This window comes from Mus musculus, chromosome 9 (genome assembly GCF_000001635.26).
Source record: "Mus musculus strain C57BL/6J chromosome 9, GRCm38.p6 C57BL/6J".
In the NCBI taxonomy this organism is placed as follows: Eukaryota; Metazoa; Chordata; class Mammalia; order Rodentia; family Muridae; genus Mus; species Mus musculus.
This window is the reverse complement of record NC_000075.6, coordinates 73,987,147-74,011,247: the sequence shown is the minus strand read 5'-3', so window position 1 is coordinate 74,011,247 and position 24,101 is coordinate 73,987,147. Positions and strand designations below refer to the sequence as shown.

Here is a 24,101-nt window from a genome sequence, read left to right as displayed (position 1 = left end):
AGATTCTACATATATATTGAGAAGTAGATTATTCTGAACATAACAGTGAAAGTTCACAGTCCTGAAATCCAGACTCTTATCTTCCAAAAGATGTCCTCTTTGCACACCTCACATAACTGCATAGTCACCACCGTAAGTTCTGAAGTCAACTTCTGGGTTCATGCCCACTCTGACCTTTATTGATGATACTCAGTGAAGCTACTTACAAGAATGACCATAATAATGGTCCTGTAGTATGAATGCGATGATTAATCAGATGAGTACAATAAACTGTAACTTTACATGTTGTTAAGTTTATTTTTTGATGATTTTACTTTTACTTATCTTATGTGTGTCTGTCACTGTGTGAGCAAGCTCATGTGCACACCAGACCTGTGGAGGCCAGAAGTGGGTATAGGATCCCCTGGAGCTGGATTTATACATAGTTGTAAGCTGTCTGTTGTGGGTGCTGGGAAGAGAAGGCAGGTCCTCTTCAAGAGCAGAAAGTACTTTTAAACCCTCAGCTGCTCTTCCTCTGTGTGTGTGTGTGTGTGTGTTCCAGAAAGAAAATTGTTAAGAAAAGTGGTTTATATTTGTTGGATTATGAATACATTGAGCATGGAGAGCCTTATCTCGGGGCAAATGTTACAGATGAGTGCATGTAGCATAGACTTTAGGGAATCGGGATGAGGTTTCCTTCAATGTAAGGCCATCCTGCAACCCAGCAACCCCACAGCAGCTGACCATCTATGGAGATACTACTTTGTATGGAAAATATGGAAAAACTACAATATTCTATTAATTTAGGCTAAGAAAATACACCCATTTTTTGTAAGTTCTGCCTGAAAACTTGTGTAATTGTTTTCCCCAAAGCAGCCAAACTTTTCACCAATTGGCAGTTTTCTGAACAACTGTTAATTAACATAGCACCATTAGACATGCACATTCCTGTGCACACTGATGTGTGCCTCTTACAAGAGGCGCATCCTATATTTACTGAAATTAGTAGTGAGTATATTGGGAGGAGGTAGTGAAACGAGTAGATCTTAACTTCCATTCTGTAAATATATTTTCGAACTCACATTAAATATATGTAAGTTTTACACATTAAATCCAATCTAGACTCTTCTATTACTAGTTTCTGAACTGTGCTTACTCTCTAGAGTCAGCCATATCCTTGAAGCCTGCCCCAAGCATCTGCTGCACTTCAGTTGGGTGGGCAAGGATTCTGCACTTTTAAAATGTTCTCTCTCTCTCTCTCTCTCTCTCTCTCTCTCTCTCTCTCTCTCTCTCTCTCTCTCTGTCTCTCTCTCTCCCGTGTGTGTGTGTGTGTGTGTGTGTGTGTGTGTCTATGCATGCCCACTGGAGTGAGAAGAAGATGTCAGACACCCTGCAGCTACTGGTTGTGAGTCTCCCTGATGTGGGTGCTGAGAACTGAACTGGGGTCTGCTCCAAGAACAAAAACACTGCTAAGCTCTCCCTCCGAATCCCAAAATCTGACTTTACACAAGGTCTTTGTGTCTTTAAGACAAAGAGTTGGAAGTCCACAAATTAAGTTTAAAATAATTCTATGACTTCTTTGAATGATGTTACGTATTTGAGAGAAAACAAAGACTCTAGAGGCCACCCTAGGGTTAGAGTAAGGAAAATGTGGGTAGTAGCAGTTTCTCATCCATTCATTTATTTTTGTAATGGCCCAGCTCTTAATATTCCAACAAAATGGGAAGTCAATGAAAGAATCTTGCTTTTTTTACTCCCCACACTTTCAACCTTTCCTGCAATGAAACAGCCATAAAATTGGAGTGGAAAGCTTTTCTGAGTTCATCTTGTGTAATTAGAATGATTTCATGTATTAAACCTCCCAGAATTCCTCAGCAATTGGTTGTAGTTGAAGCCTGTGCTATCAGAAGCCTCCCTTGCAGCTGGTTCACCCTTTCAGGTTGCAAATCAGCAGGAATGCACCAGGTTCCTGAGAGAGAAGCAGCTGGGTTGTCGTGCTGGCTCCAGAAGGAACCTGTGAGATGGAGAAGCTCAGTTGTTGGGGAACACGTTGTTATCGATTGCTGCTTGATAAAACCTTGAGATTGTTGGGGAGACAGGAAGAACTAGCCCAGAACTCATAAGGGAAAGTTTTAGCTTACAACATATATGACCCAGGTCTAAACATACTGCACATGGAAATGAGAGCCGCTGTGAAGGACCCAATGCCCTCTTCTTGTCTCTGATGCCACCTGTGCATACTTTAGTCATTCTTCTCTATTTCCCTAGAAGATAGAAAATCAGCAGAGCATTTTCAAAATGGAACTAGTGTTTAGGGGTCTTGGCTATTTACACTGACTCTGAGACACAGTATTTTTATTAGCACTCTTTGCTGGTTAAAGGACATCACCTGTGCCATCCTGAGATCACGTACGGAATGAAAGGGTTTGTGTTCAAGGTTATTCAGCTTGGCGTGTTTTAAGTGAGATAACGCTCTGCCTGGGCGGTGGGAGCAACGGAGCCAGGAGACTTCCTGATGCAGACTGACACTCTGGAAGAAAAGGTTGGGCAGATTAGCATAAAAGTGCAGTACTTTCCCATAATCTCCAGCCAGACTTTATTTGCTTAAACAGTAAATGGTTTCTAAATCATTTTTATAAGTTCCACCACCGGCTTGCTTTCAAGCCTGACTTTCGTTTGTTTGTTTTGTTTTGCTTCTTGGAGGCACTCAGGTGCAGAGGCAATAGGGATTTCAGGAGCTGAGTATGAGGCTGTTCCTGCAGCCCTCACAGGCTAAGCAGCAGCTCCAGGGAGACCTGCAGGTATTTGGCTGCAAGCCCAGTTGTCTCCCTTGCTGTCAACAAACTTAACAAACTGTTTATTTCTCTACCCAGCTTTTTTGTTTTTTTTATCATTCTCTTATCACAAGTCACACATAGTCACAGTTTTTAGCAGTGGTTTTGGTTAAATCAGAGCTAAAGTATTAAGCCTACCTATACCCTCTTGTATGTTTAAATTATCCCCTACTCTCTCCAGGGTATCACTTTATTGACCTTGATATTTTTGTTCCCGCCTGGGTGAGTCATTTTATGCCTGTCCTCTGAGATGGCAGCCAAGTCAACGCTGAGCTCTGGGAAGATCTCTGTCCTTGTAGCTGCTGTTACACATTAGGGCTCCAGGAGACTGCACTTCTGTGTCCTGGTGACTGCTGGGTCCCTTAGGAACTCCAGAACTGGCTGTTTCCCCTGGCAAAACTGGTGAATATGGATGGAGACACCGGAGGCTTCTCCGTACACTCGCCTGCAGCAGGAACACTCTACCCCACATCACAGAGTCTGTCCGGTACTGTCCATCATGGGTATCGGGTGGCGGTTCGTCAACAGCATAGGGCTATAGCTTGTGTGTTATGAAGATGAGATCTGAGCAGTTTTTCTAGTCACAGAACAAGCACCTCCCTTGCTCTGCAGAAGGGAGACATAGACAATGGCTGCCTTTCTGCCTCTCGTTTGTTCTGATATATGGAAGCAGAGGAAGGACTTTCTTATGCAAATTCTACAATACTGACTGGGTGTTGGTGTTGGCTGATATGATAACTTTCCTCTGTGGTTTTGAAAACCCCACATTCCCAAAGCAGCATAGTATGTTGGTTAATGTGTGGGTCCCAGGTTGATTTCCATGCCTTGGACATAGGCTGTGTCATCAGTTTGTCTCAATTTCTTTCACAACTTCATCTGTGGGGTGATAGGAGAATGAACTGGAGTGGGTTTTCAGTGAGCACTCAGTATACCTCACACATGGTTGGTGAGTGTGCCAGGCATGAGTATGGAGAGAAGAAACCTTCGAAGGCTCCTAGGGGAATGCTGTGAATCTCAGTGAAACCCAGCTCTGTGGGCAGGTGAAGAATTAATTCCCTGAGTAGATCCAGAGCAGAGTTCTAGATCTACTATAAGGCAGGTTCTTGGCGCTAGGGCAGTACTAATTTCTAAACATAATTCAAGTGAGTTCCTTTAAGTCTACATATCCTATGCTAATTAGAGGCAAGGTGGGCTATCTCAAAGAACCTACTTAGTTGCTAATCATAGTTTCCAAGTCTAAAACTAGGAATCTATGACTAGTCTTTATTACAAAGCACAAACCAGCAGATCTTCACACTGAAAAGCATGCTACAAGCAGCAGTGCACCGTCTTCTCAAGTGTAGCTTCAAAATATTCTGCATGGGGCTGGGGAGATGGCTCAGTAGGTAAGAACACTTGAGGAACAGGCATGAGGGTCTGAGTCTGAATTCCCAGAACCCACCTAGAAAACTAGGCAGACCTGTAATCCCAGCATGGGAGTCATACATTGGTGGATCCAGAAAGCTTGCTGGCAATCGGCCTAACCCAAGCAGCAAGCATCCAGTTCAGTGAGCTACCCTCCCCCAGGCTAATAGGCAGAGAGCTATAGAAGACCCTCATCCTACTCTGGCCTCTGCATATGTGTGCATGGCTGCCTTTTCTAACATGACACACATTATGCACACACACACACACACACACACACACACACACACACACACACCACATCACACCAAATCACAAAAGAATTAAAATTTGGAGTACTACCATGCTTTGGTATGACAAAGGTTGAAATATTCAGTGTACTCTTGGCACACTACAACGTCAACCCACGTTTGTTTCCATGCATTCCATGTTCCCGTGGCCGCAAGCGCTCGTATGTCAGGTCTGAGTCTATTGGTTCTTACTCGTTGAGTCTTATTTCATACATTTTCTTTTTTGTAACAATTTTTTGCATTTATTCATCTTAATGCATATGTAGAATTCTATCCAAGAAATTGCAGTAGGAGCACTTTGGAACTTCCATCTCTAGTCACCTACCTGAGTCATGATATTTTCTATCTGGAACATAACTTTCTCACTTATTCATAGTACTAATTAGATAGCATTCTAAGCCACCTCTACATTATGATCCCACTGAAGCCTGAAATGGGGTTGACATGGAATTCATTTATTATTCCTTGAATGTTTTTCCTTAGGCAACCTTTTTTTTTGTATTTTTCCTTTCATTTCTTTTTATCATCCCCCCTTTATTTTTATTTATTTTTTTCTTTTATTTATTTTATTGTCCTGTTTCTTTTTTCATTTTTTCAATGTCTTCTAGAGCTTAAGTGTTACAGCACATCAGTGGTCAGTAGGTTTGTTTGTTTGTTTTAAATAGGTTTTTGTAATTGTTGGATTCACCTCGTTTTCATTAGACCTTGGTATGTGTGGCACTTTAAGTAGCATAGCCTCAGAAACAAGCTCAAAAGAGGTCGGGTCTGGCACATGGTAGTAATGAGAGGGAGCCCTTCTCTCTGAAGCATTGACTGTGTGTTTGGCTTAGCATGCTATAGGTATTCCAGGTCCCAGGAAAATGAGCCAAAAGGCTTCCTGTGGTCTTAGAGTTTGATTCTTGAGAAGGAAGTATTTGAAGTGAATATATAAAGAATGAAATCTTACTTCTAACAATAACTGCAACACAAAATCCACATTTGCCAGAAGTAGATAACCGTGGGGAAGGATAAAGTAAGACGCTCAAAGAGAGTTTCAGAGGCAGGCAGGCTGGAGATAGAACTTGAAGGGTAGATAGAAATCATACCCCAGCGTGGCTGTCTTCTTGACTTTGGAGACATAATGTAGCAGGAGGGAGAAGCTTCTGTGGAAATGAGAAGGAAATATGCATTTCTGTGACAGGAAAGCAGATTGCTCTAGACCAGTAATTCTGCTTGTTTGTTTGTTTGAGATAGGGTTTCTCTGTGTAGCCCTGGCTGTCCTGGAACTCACTTTGTAGACCAGGCTGGCCTCAAACTCAGAAATCCACCTGCCTCTGCCTCCCGAGTGCTGGGATTAAAGGTGTGCATCACTACTGCCTGGCTAGACCAGTATTCTTAACCAGTGGGTCCTGACCCCTTTAGGATCAAATGAATCTTTCACAGGGGTCACAGCAGATATCCTTCCATAACAAATAGTTATACTGTGAGTCATATCAGTAGAAAAATTACAGTTATGAAGTAGCAGTGCAATAATGTTATGGTTGGGGGTCACCAGAACATGAAGACCTGTATAAAGGGTTGTAGTATCGTTAGCGAGATTAAGGAGCTCTAGAGGGTTTGGTCTGGATTTAAGTGGGGAATTGGCTTTGTGTTTCCAGTTTTACTCCAGGAACTTCCTGGTGCTACTGTAAAAACAGGTTCCCATACTAAGAAAAGCCTCCAAAGTTGTTGGGCTATTTTTCATTCATATCAGAAACAATAGTCCATCTACTGAAAATATGGAGCTACTGTATTAATTACAGAGCTCTTGTCAGGGGATGAAACTCACACCTGCCACGTCTGTGTTGAATGTAGTTTCTCAAACAAGCAAAGCAAATCCAAGTATTGTAGCTGATGCTACAGTTGGCTAATTCTCTATGGAGTCTATATATCACATACAAAAGAGGTCAGATTATTTTAGTAATGATCATTCCAAGATCTCTGTGATCTAATAACTTCTTTAATAAGATAATGAGATACCAACTTTCTAAATATCATGGCAGATTATAGTTATTTATGGCAGAAAGGACGCCATGCCTGAATCTTTAGCATGTAGCTGGTGATGGGTGGTTTGGAATGTATCTGGTCTATACAACTATACATGTTTCATGGAAGTGTTATGCCCACCATATCGTTCAATGACACTTGAAGTTTTCTAAAGCACGTTTGTGTTTCTTATGTAGTGTTGGAAGTCTAATTTTAAATGCCATTTGGCTTAGAAGTAATTTGAATGGAAGTGCATGTGCTCCATAGGGCATATGTTTCATAGACTGTAACAGTAACAGTATTTAGTAACAGTCATGAAATTAACTCAGCACTGAAATCAATTTTTTTAAGGTTGTGACTACCATTCAAAAGAGTAGAGATGAATAAAATAGAGCACAGTAAGAATACTTATTTATTTTTATTTATGACAGTGTACTTGCTTGTAGAAAATGTGCATGCAATTCCTGCAGGGGCCAGAAGAGGACATTGGATCCTCTAAAATTAGAGTAATAGGTAGCCTTGAGCCACTGGAAGTAGATGCTGGGAACTGAACTCCTGTCCTCAGCTAGAGCATCAAGTTCATTTAACTACTGAACCATCTCTCCAGCTCCTGGCATGATTCATCTTTAACAAACATTTGTTTCAGGAGCATTTAAGGTAACAAAAATAAAACACCACAATAAAGTATGTAAGTGATGTTGGTTTTACAAAAGGCTCACCCAATTGGATGGGAACTTCGGTTCTGCCATCTGGCAACCAACCTTTGAGCCACCCACCTCCCCCAAAAGAATGCCATTTTGTTTCTAAAATGAGGCTGGTCCTAACAAGAGATTCCTCCTTAAACGTTAATTAGCAGCCAGCAGGAGAAAGGTTCCCAGGGTACATCTGTACTAGAAATGAACACAGGTTCACACACAAACTGAAGGAGAGGATAACATACATGTGAAAGGCAGGCTTGATGGACTTACGAATGGGAGCTGGTGGGAGGCAGGCGTAGTGTGAGGTTCAACTTAATCAGAAGCAATTGATGTTTGTAAAACATAAGGTGCTAGTAGCCACCTCTCCTGTTGATACATGATTTTCATGAATAAAATGATATCACCAACACTGCGCATCTAGCTTATGGGCAAAGAGAGATTTTAGTTTGATTGTGATTTACGTATAAACAATTACTTTTACTGTAGGTTTTGTTTGTTTTTGTTTTGTTTGTTTTTGTTTTGTTTGTTTTTTTTTTTGTTTTCCCTAAATGGGTATATGCTTACTTTTAGGTAGAAAAATCCAAAATGTAATAGATGAGCTTTTTGGATGCAGTTACGTGGCTATGGTTGAAATCAAAATTCACTTGTTTACAGAAACAAACATTTTGAAAGTCAGTGAAACATGCCTCATAAAACTGTGTTCAGAGAGTTTGGCTTTCTGTTTTTTCTGTCTGCCTACAGGGAAGAACCCCAAGGTGAGATGGCACATGAACTGTCAACTGAAAATCGTGTTTTTATAGCTATTCCAAGCCAGATATTGAATCAAAATATTGCTTCAGTTAATAGTTTTTACAAAGAGAGAGTAGCATTTAGTTTCAAGGGAGAATGTTCCAGAATAAAGGGAATTGTTTGCATCCTGCTTATCTCCCAGTGCAGGGGCTAAATGTCATCAAATGACTTCAGGTACCCTGTGCCTATTCATTCTGATACTCTTTCTATGTCTGGCTTTCTGCTCAAAATATATACTCCAGCACACAATGTCTTTTTATGGTGCAGAGGGTGAGATGCCATAATCTACAAGGAAAATACTCTAGACACTTTTGTTTGGGTCCTGCCCACATTTCAAACCCCAAACGGTCTGTGTTTGGCACACAGCCTCCTTCCCCAGGGAGAGGCCTGTTTTCAAGGCCATTGTGAGAGCAGCTGAAAACCCGACTTTGGGAGGGCTCAGCAGGTCAGAGGAAACACATTTGAGAGGTTGGGCTTAAAGCTCCTTGCTCATGTCCTAGAAACACGTCTGCATTCTGTCTTCTGGTAATACTTAATGTTCCTGCTAAGACAGTAAGGGCTTTTGTTGGGATTTTAAACACACACATTTCCCAGCCTTGTGCGGTTGCAAGCTCTGGGAGTCTGGCTGCCTCATTTAATTTGTGGTGTCAGGAGAAAATGTCCCCAATGTACACGTGAATGGCAGACTATTCTTTACCAGTGACTGGCTCAGTGCCTAGTCTTCAGGTGTCTCTAACAGCCATTCTGCAAGGGAGGATTTTCCTTGTTCAGGCTCATGAAAAGTCTTCCGACCTAGATAGATGCTTTGTTTTTCTGGTTGTTCCTGACTGTCTCTAAAAAACAAGGATATTTTAGATGAGACCTTGCTATGTGGCTCCAAGCATTTGTGCCCTTGAATAGGGTGTGTTTCTCAACTCCACTGGGATAGTTGTCTGAGAGACATTTGAAAGTAATGGATGTGTTGGATCAGAGACAGCACCATGCTATTTTTGTTAGTTCAGACAAGACAACACAATTCTTTTTTTTTCCTGATGAGAGAAGCACACATTTTTCAAACATATTAAAATGTTCATTCCAGAAATTCTAAAGTGAAGGTTGTGCAATATCATGCATGTCCCTTTTTAATATAAAGTGTTCAGTGTGGAAGAGAGGGTCACTAGCAGTAAAAAAAAAAAATCATTTGAATTTGCATATCATTTGAATTTGCAAGTCATGGGCTTTAACAACATCTACTCGATCCTAGCCAGGGCTCCAGTCAAGTAGTAACAATTTCTTTTCTTTTATACTATGAATCAAAATAAAATTGTTTGCATGTCATAGTGCTTCCTATTCATTAGAGCAGTACAATATGGTCACTATTAATCTCCTTAGAGGAGAAAGAAAGAAGATGGTATAATTATGTACACATAACTATATATAATTGCTTGTTGTAAGGTCAAAATATAGCTCAGTGGTAAACACATGCCTCAAATAATCCCCAGCACTGTAAACAAAAAGAAGAACAAAGCCACTGTATTTTATTTTCTCTGGTAGGTATTAACTAAGCACCTCCAACCTAGGGATGCAGAAAACAGCCCTTCCCTAAAAAAAGCATGCCTGATGGAGAGGATAAAGCTTGTCAAATACAGACACAGGGGTACGTAGAGGCGGGAACAACACAGACCTCAAAACACCAGAAACAGTCTGCTTTGAGTGGCGCCAGAGGGACTTTATATGAAGAATTGTCATCATTCTGTACCTTAAAGGAGCAATGAGAACTCTGCCTGCATTCCAGGGGGAAGGGCAGCTGACGCGGAATGGTAGGGCAGGCAAGCCTACGGGTACCATTTTGCTGTGTGTGGTAAGCTATGCCTTAATAGTTAGAGAAGCAGCGTCCATGCTGTGGATGGTTGGTTAGATGAGCACTGTTTCCTAGAGACAAGATACTAAGCAGATATCACAGCCCTTTAACACATACTTGGGCTTCACTTTCTGTGTCCTAGGCACAGATCTCAGAGCTGTATAAATGCTACTGCTAACCCATCTCTAAAACAACCAGGTCAGGGAGATTATGGCTTTGAGAGGAAGATGAGGCATAGAAGGATGAACCAGTGCTCACAGGGTCACACAGCTGTCATCAGAGGGACCCAGGGTTCAACCCAGACTTAATTTAATTGAATTCCATGTTCTTACACCACACAGAGACACTGAATTCAAGGTTAGGTCCATGCCTGCAAAGGTCATGCTGGCAAGCAGGCAGAAAATGAATCCAAGAGGACACAAAGCTCTCTTATTCTCAGGTTGGAAACTGAGAGGTGGGTACAAGAGTCAGAAAAGAAATGGTGAGTCAGAGAGGTGGGAGGAAAGGGAGATATTTGAAGATAAGTTGATGGACATTAGTGTGCTGACTATGGAGCTGGGAAGAGAAGAGGGGCATAGGAAAAGAGGGGTTGAAATCTCCAGGTTTCAGAGTAGCTAATGATTTCATTAGTGAGGCAAGAAGAACTAAGTAGAAGGGAGAGGTGGAGGTGGTGGTGGTGGTGGTGGTGTTGGTGTTGGTAGTAGTAGTAGTAATTAGATGTAGAATCTTCAGTTGACTATGTACAGAAGAGAGAGACAGACAGAGAGACAGAGAGACACACAGAGAGATATTTGTTATTCAAAAGTAAAGCCTGATCCTGGCACTTAGTTCTGAGAGTCATGGCTAGAAGCTGTGGTCCTGTGTGTGATCAACCAGGGAAACACATTCTTACCGGCTTGGTCCATTTTACAAATGCAGACATTGGATTTGTATCATTTAGCATAGAGTGAGAAGAGGGCAGTTGGAAGAGAGCTCTAGAGAGACCAGCCGCCCATGGAGTCTTGAAGAGTAGAACAAAAAGAAACAATAAATGAGTGGAATCTCATTGCCTGTCTGTAACCAATGAGCTAAAACAATCAAGTGCGCCCAGCTAAAGACTGAGGAACTTAGGAAAAAAATGTTTTATGAAATGTAAGGATAAAGGCTACCTATAGACTTAGAACTGGAAAATTAAATTGTGGGGGTGAGGATGAGCAGGAAGAAGGTGCACTATGTACATACTGTGACAACTATTCTCCGTAGTTAGTTTGACTATGTCTGGAATAAACTACAGTCCAGAAATGAAAGGCACACCTATGATCAGGATCTTGAGGCGGGAAAACAACATACCTTTGGTCTGGATCTTGAGGCTAGAAGACACAAGTTTTTGATCCAGATCTTGAGGTAGGTTGGCACAACTCTTAATCTATATCAACACACACATTTAATCCAGATCTTCAGGCACACCTTTGATCTGAGTCATACCTTGAGCTGGAGGCTTATATAAGGACAATGGAAAAAGGAAGTGTTAAGTTCCTTACCAGCTTGCACTTGCTTGCCAGCATATCCATTGGAGTTCACACACACACACACACACACACACACACACACACACACACACACACACACACACACATATATGAAATATATATATTTCTTCCCTAAGTTCTGTGACTTTAGAGAACCCTGACTAATACAAATACACAAGAGTTGCCTCACGTAACCCTAGGTTATATGTTTTAAAACTGCTTGAAAAGGTATATAAACATGGGAGAAAGATGAAAAGAAGACAGAGATATGAATTCAGAGGCGTGGACATGGGCCTGACTTAAGTTCCACAGTTTGGAACTCATCCTTCCTTCAAGAAAGGCTGTTGAGTCAAGGCCTTTCCCACTCATCCCTAACTATGTCTTGCACTAATTAGGTGCTACTCTAGGTGGTGGATATGTGGCAATTGGTAAGACACAGTTCTTTCTCTCAAGGGCCATATATTGCAGTGTGTGTTGGGAGGCACAGTCGATTGCATGGGATAACTGTTTCCCAGGTAACTGCAGTACAGAGGCTTGGTGTCTTGCTAAAGAGTTTCCCGTGCTTTAGCTTGACAAGTCTTGGTTCCGTGTGGAGGATGGCCACAGACTGCCTTAGTATGAGATCCTTTATCTGGATTAAGTGGCTAATGTTTGCACACCTTTCCAAACTCTAGGTCACTTCCTACTTGTTGGAAGGGGAAATGATCAGATATTTTAAAACTTATGATACCTATTTGGGAATTATTCATTCCCAATGTGATTGAGAAATTATAAGTTTCACTTAGATTTCTGCTACACTTACTGTTTTAAGAAAGAAAAGGAAGGCAACATATACATTAATGTAACTTTTGTAGAATAGTGCCTCATAATTCGCTAGTTATGATATAGGAGATCTTTTTTCCATATTCTTCACCACACTCTCCTTGTATACAGGATTGTTGCTTATTGCTGTGTAGTAGCCATGAACCCAGGTTTGCAGGCCAAGGCAGACTCCTCATTCTGAGCTTACTCTTAAGCAGAGGGTTAGAACATCATGACATTTATACATTTTCTATATTAGCATGTACTAATACAAAATAAAGTGTCTTATGACCCTTTTCATGTATTTTGTAGGTACATGTATATTGATTATACCTTGCCCTCATAAATTTTTCTCATGGTACCTTCTCAGGCCATATCAGCTTGAGTCTCGGAGCTGGTCCAGTGGAAGTTTATCCAACCAGATTATATTTAGAGAGTTCAAGGACTTGCATTTAAATCCACTTTTCAAAGGATTCTTATATATTCTAAAATCTAAGTTATGCAACAATGAGTGGACAGAAGATTTGTTGTTGAACTCACATTTGAGAACTTATTTTTGAGTGGAGAAGGTATCGCAACAGAATTAAGTTTAACACACGTTATATTTGACTTTAAAATCTCCACTACCTATTTTTGTTCTTTTTGTATTTTTGGAAAAACTCTGCTGAGTGTCAGAAGCACAAGCAAGAGAAAGATAGAAATGTCAACACACAGGAAATATGTCTACAGAAACACTCACTGTGCTCTAAGCCTGGCACATCATCCTAGAATACACTAGGGAAAGAAAGCCACATTAGCCCAAGAAGATGACTCAAAGCAAGTAAGATTGCTTCTTGCAGGTTAAACTTAGACTGTTCACAAAGTAGGATACATATTAAGTCCTAAGTCAGCAGTTCTCAACCTGTGGGGTGCAACCCCTTGGGAAATTGGACAGTCCTTTTTCACTGGGGTCACCTAAGACCATAGGAAAATACAGATATTCCCATTATGATTCATAACAGTGGCAAGACTACTTATGAAATAGCAATGAAAATAGTTTTTATGGTTGGGGGTCATGACAGCATGACCTGTTAACTATATTAACAGGTCACAGCATTAGGAAGGTTGAAAACCACTGTCCTAAGAGATCTCAAGACATTTTTTAACCCGGCTACGAGGTCCAGCAAAAGTTCAGACTCTTTGAATGAAAGAGATATTTTCATAAAGTTCCATTACAATAACCTCTAGCCTTCACACACGAGTGCACACATGCACATGCATATGTTCCAACACATAAACAAACATACCAGCAACAACAGAAACCAAAACTAATAAAGTTTTCTGCATCTGTAGATAGTTTGATGTTTGCTAGATGATTAGTAGCTAATTTCATGCTAATCTTTTGAAGTATAATCCTTCAGTACTCTAATTTTGTAGTAATTTCTACCTTCTAACAAGAAAATATGTTCTGAAATCAAAGAAGTGACTGACAGCACATAGGTATTTAAAAGAAGGATGTGTTTGTGAGTGAGGATATTTGTCTGAGTACATACTATATGCATGTGCCCATGGAAGCCAGAAGGTGGCTTCTCTGGGGCTGGAGTTGCAGGTGGTTGTGAGCTGTCCCATATAGGTGGTAGGGTATAGAATTCTGGTCCTCTGCAAGAGTCAGGAGTGTGCTTAGCCACTGAGCTTTCTTTTCAGCCCACAGCTTCATGCATTTGTTATATTTAGTTTGGGATTCCATCAACTGAGCTAAAGCTCCTGAATCCCATCCCCCTTTTCATAGGGAAATCGTCAATGCCTCTGTAAGACATGAGAGCAGCTGGAAGATGATACATCGATTCCTGATTCAGGATCAGAGACGCAGAAACAGAGTAGCAGCAGTGCTCAGGTATTTTCTTCTCTGTTGTTAAAACATCTCTCTGGATTTCACAGGAGGCCCAAAAATATGTAAACAAGCACAAAAATATATACTATGTTTTGGTCCTGATTGGGCTCCATTAACCCCACTTGGGTAGGTAACTTAGTATGAGAAACGCAAGGGATCCATCTGCTGAAATCTAAGGACTCATTTCTGTAAATGGCTTTACATGTATCAGTCTGTAAGAGCTTCCTATGATACTTGGTAAATAACCCAGCCATTCCTGGGATGCTCAGCATGTGAGCTACCTTGATTCTGCCTACAGATCTAGGAATCTCCATTACAGAATTAAAAAAAAAAAAAAGAAAAGAAAAGAAAAGAAAAAGAAAAGAAAAAAGTGTTCAGAGTGATGCTGTTGTGACCATTCTCCCTTTCAGAAGTGTCCTAGTTAGAAGGGCAAATTATCCATTCACCTCCTTCTCATGCATCCATCTTTCCATCTTCCAGGTAAGTCACTGGCTCATATATCACTTGCTTCAGCTAGCTCATGGCTAAGTCAGGATGCAAGCTTCAGTTCTATTGGAGGCAAACTCATGTTCTCTGCATCACATGCATACAGTGCCTTTGGAGATCAGTAGAAAAAACCCAAATATCCTGGAACTGAAGTTTACAAACAGCCTTTGGGCGCCGCCATGTGGGTTCTCAGAATTGAACCTGGGTCCTCTAGAAAAGCAGCCAGTGCCCTTAACTACTAAGCCATCTTTGCAACCTCTCACAAAATCATGTTTTCAATGAGCACCCTTCAAGTTCTTCTCTTAGCAATTAAGGGAAAATGGCTTATCTTTTAAATGTCTAGGACATCCTTATTTTTAAGTGCAGATAACCTTCACTCCTAGGACACTGTCCTTATGCTAAGTCAAGCTTCTCAGCTGCAAGTCAAAGCAATCCCTTTGGCTCTGCCCCAGCTGAGCTCGAGGCCAGCTGGTCTCACACACACACACACACACACACACACACACACACACACACACACACACACAAAACCTTTATTGTTGTTCAAGGTATACTACTCATTCCCTAAGACTCTGCAAATGGAAAAACTTGACCATAAAGGACAAAGTCTGGAGGCCACACAGGACTGTGTGTGTCTTTGGCTTATGTATGTCTAGCTAAAAGGTATGAGAGTTTACAGATGTCTAGTCTTTAGCGGTAAAGTAGGTTGACATTCTTAGGTAAGTGACACAGAGGAGCACATCTTAAGCATCAATTCTTCTGGGAAGACAGCAGAACTCTTTCCTAGAAAATAAGGGTCTGGAGCTGGAGGCGACTATGCACTTCTCTTCTAGAGGACCTCCCTTCAGCTCCCAGCACCCATGTCAGGGGGATAATAATTGCCTGGAACTCCACCTCCAGAGGACCTGACACCCTCTTCAGGCTTCCACAGGGAATGCATTTACGTGTGCACATCCCTTCTCCATATATATATATATATATATATATATATATATATATATATATGCACATAATTAAAATTAAAATAAATAAATCTTAGTGGCATGGGGAGGCACACATCTCTAATCCCAATATGTAGAAGGCAAGAGTGGGTAGATCTTTGTGAGTTCCAGGACCTGTCTGGTATGTATAGTGAGTTCCAGGACAGCTGAATCTACACAAAAGACCTCGTGTCAAAACAAAACAAAACAAAAAATAAAAATAAAACAAAAAATAAAAAACAAACAAAAAAAACCCAAATTGTTTAAAAGGAAGTTTCTTAAAAGCCTAGACTCATGGATTGGAGCTGTATGATCAAAGGAGTGGTTAAAAAGTAAAGGTATTTGTGCTCAAGATGGTGATGTTGCTTGTTATGGCAATAGCATCATCTTTATTGCACAGCAGACAGAATGGATGTATGCAGTGTTTGCCTTTGGTACTCCTTGTTTCATAGAAGTAGGTTAGAACTTAACATCAGACTTTACAAGTGCACATGATTTGCCCATCACCTCATCTATTTTATCAAACATTTGAGTACTAATTTGGCTTGGCCAGTTGTTTCCAAATATGGATGCCTGTTCGAAAGACCTCGAAATCTTACATAGATATTGTGATACAACTGGCACAGCCTGTCATCTGGGCTTCAGGAAGGTTCAGATCAATTCGGTGTAACCATGTTAGTAAGGTATGATGCCGGCACTTGTGAAGAGCTAGAAGGTCAAAGCCAAATGATACCCTGTAAAAGTGGTAATGGAGGGCTGGAGGGATGCCTCAGCAGTTAGGAACACTTCCTTAATCATAAGGTCTGGTTTTTGAATCCCAGCACCCACATCTAGGGGTTTACTAAGTCTTGTAACTCTAGTTACAAGAGATCCAATGTTTTCTTCTGACATCGGTGGGCACTGACACATGTATGCATACCTTACACATACAAATACACACAAAAAATGGCAATGAAGCCAAGGATCCAAAGTCTATCCAAAATACACAAAGTAAACGTCAGGACCTATCTACCTACAATATTTGGTGTATCCAGGGCATATACAATGAAACTTGGTAAGAGTTGCTAAATTTTACAGTTTGAGTATCTGTTCTTTTTTGTGTGTGTATTTATTGTTGTTTGTTTTGGTCTTTTGAAAGGATTAGCAAAGACGGTGGCAAAAATGAAATAAGATTTTTGGAGCAGCTTGCATTTTTCTGAAAGGTAAAATGTGGAATACAGGTTTTCTTTATGTTCAGACATTAAGCACAGAGTGGATGTTGAGTTGCCTCTGAATTAACCCTTCCCAGCGGGTTTCATTTTATTTCATGCTTCTGGCTCAGATGTGTGAGAGAACGTGATCTTGTACTTTGAGAATTTTTCTTTCTCTTTGCTGTCTGTGGCTAAATGAACACAGATGAACCATATCTACATGGAGAGATGGAAAGGTACCAGTTAGCTTGGTACAAAGCAGAGGGGGCTGACTCGCAGGGGACTGAGGAATTGGTGTTTCGCTCTAACCCTGTAATAGGTGAGCATGGAGTTAGGTTTCTTTCTGAAAGGCGCCTTCTGCCTGACACTCTGGATGTCTCCCCTCAGGATTGCCTCAAAAGTCAAGGCACATTAACACTGGCTCTCTGACTTCTCTCCTCAGCCCTAAGGAATATTTAGACCTGCATATATTTATAGAACAGCAAAATGAAGGCATCACCCAAGAGTATCGAAAGACAAACAAAATAAAGATTCTCTTCCAAGGACTCACATAAAGCCTAAATAAATTTGCTCTAGAAATGGATGCATTATAAATTGAGGACAGTTGCCCTGTGGCAGTAACCAGAGGCTATGACTCAGAGGCAGAACTGATATTTAGATGGAGTTTACATGTCCAATGGCATTTGTCATTATGCATGCCACCACGTTAGATATAAACATTGCCTAGAAAAACATTGTTGAATGGAATTTGAAGAGATCCTAGGGCTTTCTGTTAAATTGCCTGTAAGTCATGTAGGATTGATAGGGCTGGTCATCACATGTCTGTTTTTGTTCTCATATTCCCTAGAAATGGTATCCAAGGAGAGTCCAGAGCTCGTTAACAGCACACAGATGCTGTGGCACAAGCAGACATGCAACCCTGAACACGCCGGAACCAGATGAGAGCGTGTGGCTCTGGATTCCAACTTACTGAGCCACTAGTCTTCTCTCTGTGTCTCTGTTCCTTCTCTTCCAGCCATTCCAACCAATACTTGCAAGAGCCTACATTTCTCATAATCATAGGTTTTAGGAGAAGTGATTGTTCTATGGCTTATTTGCATACATCTTAAACTGTATGCCATGCTTGAATCTACAGTGACTCATGTCTGTCTGAATTAGACAGTGGACTTTTTTGAGTCAGAGACAGTGTTTTCATTGAATTGTAACTTCTTGGCATGTATTTTCACACAGTGATGAGTATTATGGAAATTTTCTTTATAAATTGAATGCCTCGTGTTTTCCAAGGAGGTAAATACTGAGAAATGCTGAAAGTTAGTTTATATAAGACACACTCACTTATAAGTTGACCAGCCCAAAGGTCTAACTTCAGGCCCAGAACTGTTCCTATCATCAAAGTCTCTTTTGATGGGAAAGATGAGATTACACATTAGTTTCCAGCATACTTCTTCAAAGCTTGCTACTGATACCCAAGATCTGTCTTCTTGCTATAGGATTCAAGTGGAAGTTATAGTGTAGAGGAATTTTAATCCAGCAACATGGTTGCTCTGATCACATTCAAAGACTTTTTACGTCTGTGTGAACTGCTTCCATTTAGAAATGCCCCTTGTACACACTTCTAATTCCTCTGACTGGAATCCTTTAGTACAGACATTGTTTTAAGAAAAAAATTTTAATTAGATATATTCTTTATTTACATTTCAAATGTTATCACCTTTCCTAGTTTTTCTATGAAAATCCCCTATCCCCTCCTCCTCACCCAGCACCCCAACCCACCCATCCCTGCTTCCTGGCCCTGGCATTCCCCTATACTGGGGCATAGAATCTTTACCAGACCAAGGGCCTCTCCTTTCATTGATGGCCTACTAGGCCATCCTCTGCTACATATGCAGCTAGAGACACAAGTCCCACCATGTGTTTTCTTTGATTGGTGGTTTAGTCTCAGGGAGCTATGGGCATACTGGTTAGTTCATATTGTTGTTCCTCCTATAGGGCTTCTGACCCCTTCAGCTCCTTGAGTACTTTCTCTAGCTCCTTCATTGGGGACCCTGTGCTCTGTCCAATGGATGGCTGAGAGCATCCACTTCTGTATTTGCCAGGCACTGGCAGAGCCTCACAGGAGAGAGCTATATCAGGTTCCTGTCAGCAAAATCTTTTTGGCATCTGCAATAGTGTCTGGGTTTGGTGGTTGTTTATGGGATGAATCGCCAGGTAGGGCAGTCTCTGAATGGTCATTCCTTCAGTCTCTGCTCTGAACTTTACCTCTGTCACTGCTTCCATGGGTATTTTGTTCCCCCTTCTAAGAAGAATCAAAGTATCCACATTTTGGTATCGTCCTTCTTCTTGAGTTTCATGTGTTTTGCAAATTGTATCTTGGGTATTCTGAGTCTCTGGGCTAATATCCACTATCAGTGAGTGCATATCATGTGTGTTCTTTTGTGATTGGGTTACCTCACTCAGGATGATATTCTCCAGATACATCCATTTGCCTAAGAATTTCATAAATTCATTGTTTTTAATAGCTGAGTAGTACTCTGTTGTATAAATGTACCGCATTTTCTGTATCCATCCCTCTGTTGAGGGACATCTGGTTTCTTTTCGGCTTCTGTCTATTATAAATAAGACTGATATGAACATAATGGAAAATGTGTCCTTATTACAAGTTAGAGCATCTTCTGGCTATATGCCCAGGAGTGGTATTGCTGAATCTTCTGGCAGTACTATGTCCAATTTTCTGAGGAACTGTCAAACTGATTTCCAGAGTGGTTGTACCAGCTTGGAATCCCACCTAGTACAGACTTTTAATATCAAAATATAATGTCCAACTGAGGGGCAGACAAGGTGATGAATCATAGAAAGATTTGTCAGAATGAGTCAGAGATAGGATACACTCAACTCTCAGGTAGAAAGCTATTTAAGATCAGCACATGGAAAGAGAGAAAGTTCAGCTCATTGGTCAGTTGGGAGTTAAGTCAATTGGATGACAGTGCAGTGCAGTGCAGTGCAGTGCAGTGCAGTGCAGTTGAGTTAGTCCATGAGTTCAGAGCAGTTCAATGCAGAGAAGAGTGGAGCAGAGCAGTTGAGTTCAGAACAGTTGAGTTTGTGGAGTTCAGAGGCAGTCTTTCCAATCAGAGCAATCCAATCAGAAGGTGAGAGAAGCCTATTTGAATTATTCAGCTTGGAGAGGAGTTTGAGCCAGAATAATTAAGTTGAACCAGCCAACCAGAGTTCAAAAAGAGCTAGAAGGACTAATTTTATTCAACACTAAGTCTCAGAGGCTGAAATTTTCTAAGCCTAGGTTAGCAGATGGAGGCTGGAAACTGAAGCCTTCAAGATTCAGGCTTGCAGAAGATTTGATTGTATGGAGGCTAGAAGCTTCCAGGCTGAAACCTATAGACAGAGACATAAATGCTCTGTGCTCAGCCCAACCAGTGTGTTCACACAGTTTGCGTATGGCTCTCATCTCATCATTTTGTCTGAGGAAATTCAGAGACATTTACGTTTATACCTGAGGTTTGTTCTGTCTGTAACAGAGCTAATAATTTATATAGTTCCAAATGAGTTTAGGTTAAGCTAGGAGATATTCCCCCAGGTTGATTTGTTTGAGAGAGGGAGTTCTCAGTGTAAAACTTAACAGATAAATGCTATATGAATAATCATAAAAATATTATGGATATGTTTATGATTCATAGTCATAATAAAATACACACCTATAGTCATTTACAGAAAGACTATTGGAGAGAAGTTCAACAGTGAAGGTTAATATTACTGAGAATGTAGCCCACTTATAATGCTAAGAGATGATCATGCTGAGGCAATTGATGTTTAACTGGTGGGTCTGTTTATAGTAATTTGGTGAGTATATGATTAGATCTGGAACAGACATACTATTATTTATGAATATATATCCAGTCACAAATGAGTCAAAATATTGGTCCACGTAAATGCAAATAAATTTGAAATGGATCTATGAATATGAATTATTTAAATAATATCTTTAATTGCCTCTAGTGTCTGTGCAGCACAGACAATGGTGCTGAATTGCATTTGAGGATTTCTGCCTTCCTATCTACATATCAAGGGGATGAATTTTCTAAGAAATGTGTACATATGCATATGTTTTCATCCGTGCTAGAAGAAAAGCCATAATGAAAAAAGATAAATCTGTAAGCAATTTTATATATTGAGCATCTCATGAATTGAGGTAATGCATAATTCTAGGAGTATTAAGTATTAAGAAGCATGCATGACCTTTCAGCTGCTGTATTCCTGTTATTTTATTTCAATGAAAGGAAATAGGAAACAGGGAAAATTGAACCCACTGAACCTAAAATGCTGTGGTGATGGGAGCAAAGATATTTGGCTGAAACACAGAGTAACAGGCTGCTGGAATCCCAGCCTCAGGACATCTAGATACACCGAGAGAATATTTTGTAAAAGTTTGGAGCAAGCATGATGTCATGTTGGCAGCAGTTTCCTACAACCACAGGGAAGTAGAGTCCCATGAGGAAGGGATGCGCTAGGTTTCAAGGATCCAGAGGCTGTAAGTGCCTAGTCAGTAGCAGCACATTCCCTTTCCCATCTTGTCACACCCCATGCTAGTCTCTGTAATTAGATTTATCCATTGAAGAATATAGTAGAGAACTGAGGATATGAATCAGGTGTAGTAGCTTGTAATCTCAGTTCTAGGGAGACAACGACAGGTAGATCACTGGGGCTCATTCGCTAACCAGCCCAGAAAAATTAGACTGTTCCAGACAATGAGAGGCTGTCTCAAAAAGAAGATAGACAATACCTGAGGAATAACACCCAAGGTTTTCCTCTGGTCTTCACATCCATGTACATCCTGACCTTACAAACCCATCCGTGCATAAATGAATGTCAAGGAAAGGTTATAGATTAAGCACAGGTTCAATGCTTACAGTGCTTGGAATGCTCTGTGATCAAAAATAGATGTGTACCACCTTGATCAAAGTTATTAACTATTGTGTAATGATGCTTTAAGTGAGCTTGAGTGATAAAGATGGGGTGTTTTTGATGATGCTACTGGGATAAAGGACATTGAGACTGCCACTGTGTATGTTGACATATTGAGAATAAAATGAGTATATGAATTGGGATAAAGTTGGAAGCTGAAGGAGTGAGAAGATTATTGAGTCTGTAAATTTACCAAACAGGACACTCCTGTTTGCTCAAAACTCTAGGTCTAATGCAGTGGTTCTCAGCCTGTGGGTCATGACCCCAACAAGGGTCATAGATATCCTGCATACCAGATATTTACATTAAGGATTCATAACAATAGCAAAATTACAGTTATGAAATAGCAGAAAAATTATAGTTGGGGTTCATCACAACATGAGGAATTGCATTAAAGGGTACAGCATTAGGAAAGTCGAGAAGCCCTGCTCCAGTGAGAAAGAGGCATCAATAAACATCTTGTTATGAAGCAAACCATAGTGATAATTAGACCTTGGTTCAAACAGTTTGTTTTGTTAAAGGAGGTAGATGAAGAAAAATGTTGTTTGTCCTTCTCAAAGAACTTTAAACTGGCAAACTGTTCAATGGGGATGAAGTATGTATTTCATTTAAATTAGGAGCATGAGACTATAAAGACATTTTTGAACAATAGCTGTTGAGCCAAAGTGAATTTTAGGCAGTTCTTACCACCCAATTCTCTTGCTTCACCCTTGCTCTAAAATAGTTGGAAGAACGTCATTCAAGTGCACAGAGTCAGAGTAACCCCATTTGAGGGCATTCTAGAGATATATTGCAATATCTTTCTTCTCCAAATATTGCTTCCTGAATTAGTTTGCTTCCTATTGCTGTGATAAAGACCATGACCCAAAGCAATTTGAGAAAGAAAGGGGCTATTTCAACTTATAGTTATAATCCATCAAAAGGGGAGGTCAGGGCAAGAATTTAAGGTAGGAACCTGGAGACAGGAACTAAAGCAATAGCCATGGAGGAATGCTACTTAGTAGTTTGTTCTCCATAGCTTGCTATGCCTACTTTTGCATATACCCCAGAATCACCTTCCCAAGGGTAGCACCACCTACATTTAGCTGGGTCCTCCTACATCAATCACTAATCAAGAATATATCCTATAGACTTTTCTACAGTCTGATGGAGGCATTTTCTCAATTAAGGTATCAGACAGGCTCAACATCAGGGTTTCATATAAGTGCTAGACTTAGATGATTCTCCTTGTTCTTGTTTCTTTCACTGCCAGTGAATATAAACACATGTGCCCTGTTTATATTCAACCAGTTTTGCTTTCACTGGGGCAGAGTACACACTCCAAGGGAAGGTAGAAAGCCTTGAATTCCAACTTAGTGATAAAGAGGTGGAGGTCTGGGGCACTTAGAGCTATATCACCATGCCAGGGCCTCTAATCTCATTCCAGGATTTTGTGGATGCTTCTGCCTTCTGACCTATCCTTGCTGGTGTCCATATTAGTTGGCCAAGTTAGCTCAAATGCCTGCTGCTGGTATTCCTAATCTTCTAGCTTGCTCAGTTTTGTAAGTCTCTGTTTGATTTGGTTGGTGGGGGTTGGGGGGTTGGGATAGGGGTGGAGTCAAATGAAGATTTTTCTGGGTGTGATCATTTATTGTTTGCCATGCTACTTGGCAATTTGGATGGAAATGTTTGTGAATTAAGTTTCATGGTGAAAAACAGATGAGGTGCCATAGTAGAGTGAGAGACTCAACTATATACACAGGAGATCATGTTAACTAGAATACATCATATGGTCTTTTTTCATAAAGTGAATTTCTATTTACGTTTTCCCCATGGAGTTTATTGCAATATCTGAGCTTGATACCATTGTAATGAAATAAGACCAAAAAAGTAAATCTTTACAAACTATGTTTTAAAAGAAAAAAAAAAACTCATGACATTTTAATAAACGGGGCAGAGTTGCTAAAAGGGAGCATTTGGGGCTCTCTGGATATATATTATTTTTTTTCTGTTTTAGAAACTTTACAGTTTATATTTAAAGAGAGCAATGAAATCACTCTGTTACCCTGAATTCCTCTGGGCACCCAGAAGGCACAAAACATCTGAGGACTTTGTCATTTTGTTCCGTTTCTCATAGAAACTGGAGGCTCAGTTTCATCTTAGTGTGTTCTTAGGTGGTTTAATGATTAAAACCTCGGGTTTATCAACTTGACCCCAATGCAGGATCATCTGGGGAAAGAGTGTTAATAAATCATTGTCTAGACTAGGTTGACTTATAGGTATGCCTGTGAAAAAATTATTTGTCTGGCTAATTAACATGAGAGGGTCACCCACTGTGGGCAGCACCATTTCCTAGGTTTGGGTTTTTGAATTGTGTAAAGGCAGAGCAAAGAGCTTATACTAACCCCATGAGCATTTTTTTCTCTATGCTCTTGACTATGGGTATAATATGCATGACTGCTTCAAATTCCTTCC

General features: G+C 40.5%; 1 protein-coding gene across 1 annotated transcript in view; it reads left to right on the top strand.

The window, feature by feature from the left end:
* Window positions 1–3,092: 3,092 nt before the first annotated feature.
* Window positions 3,093–24,101, top strand: part of Unc13c (unc-13 homolog C) — a 528,734-nt gene continuing 507,725 nt past the window's right edge. Inside the window, exon 1 of the mRNA XM_006510931.4 lies at window positions 3,093–3,300. The gene's annotated coding sequence lies outside the window, so the exon portion shown is untranslated. The remainder of the gene's footprint in view (window positions 3,301–24,101) is intronic.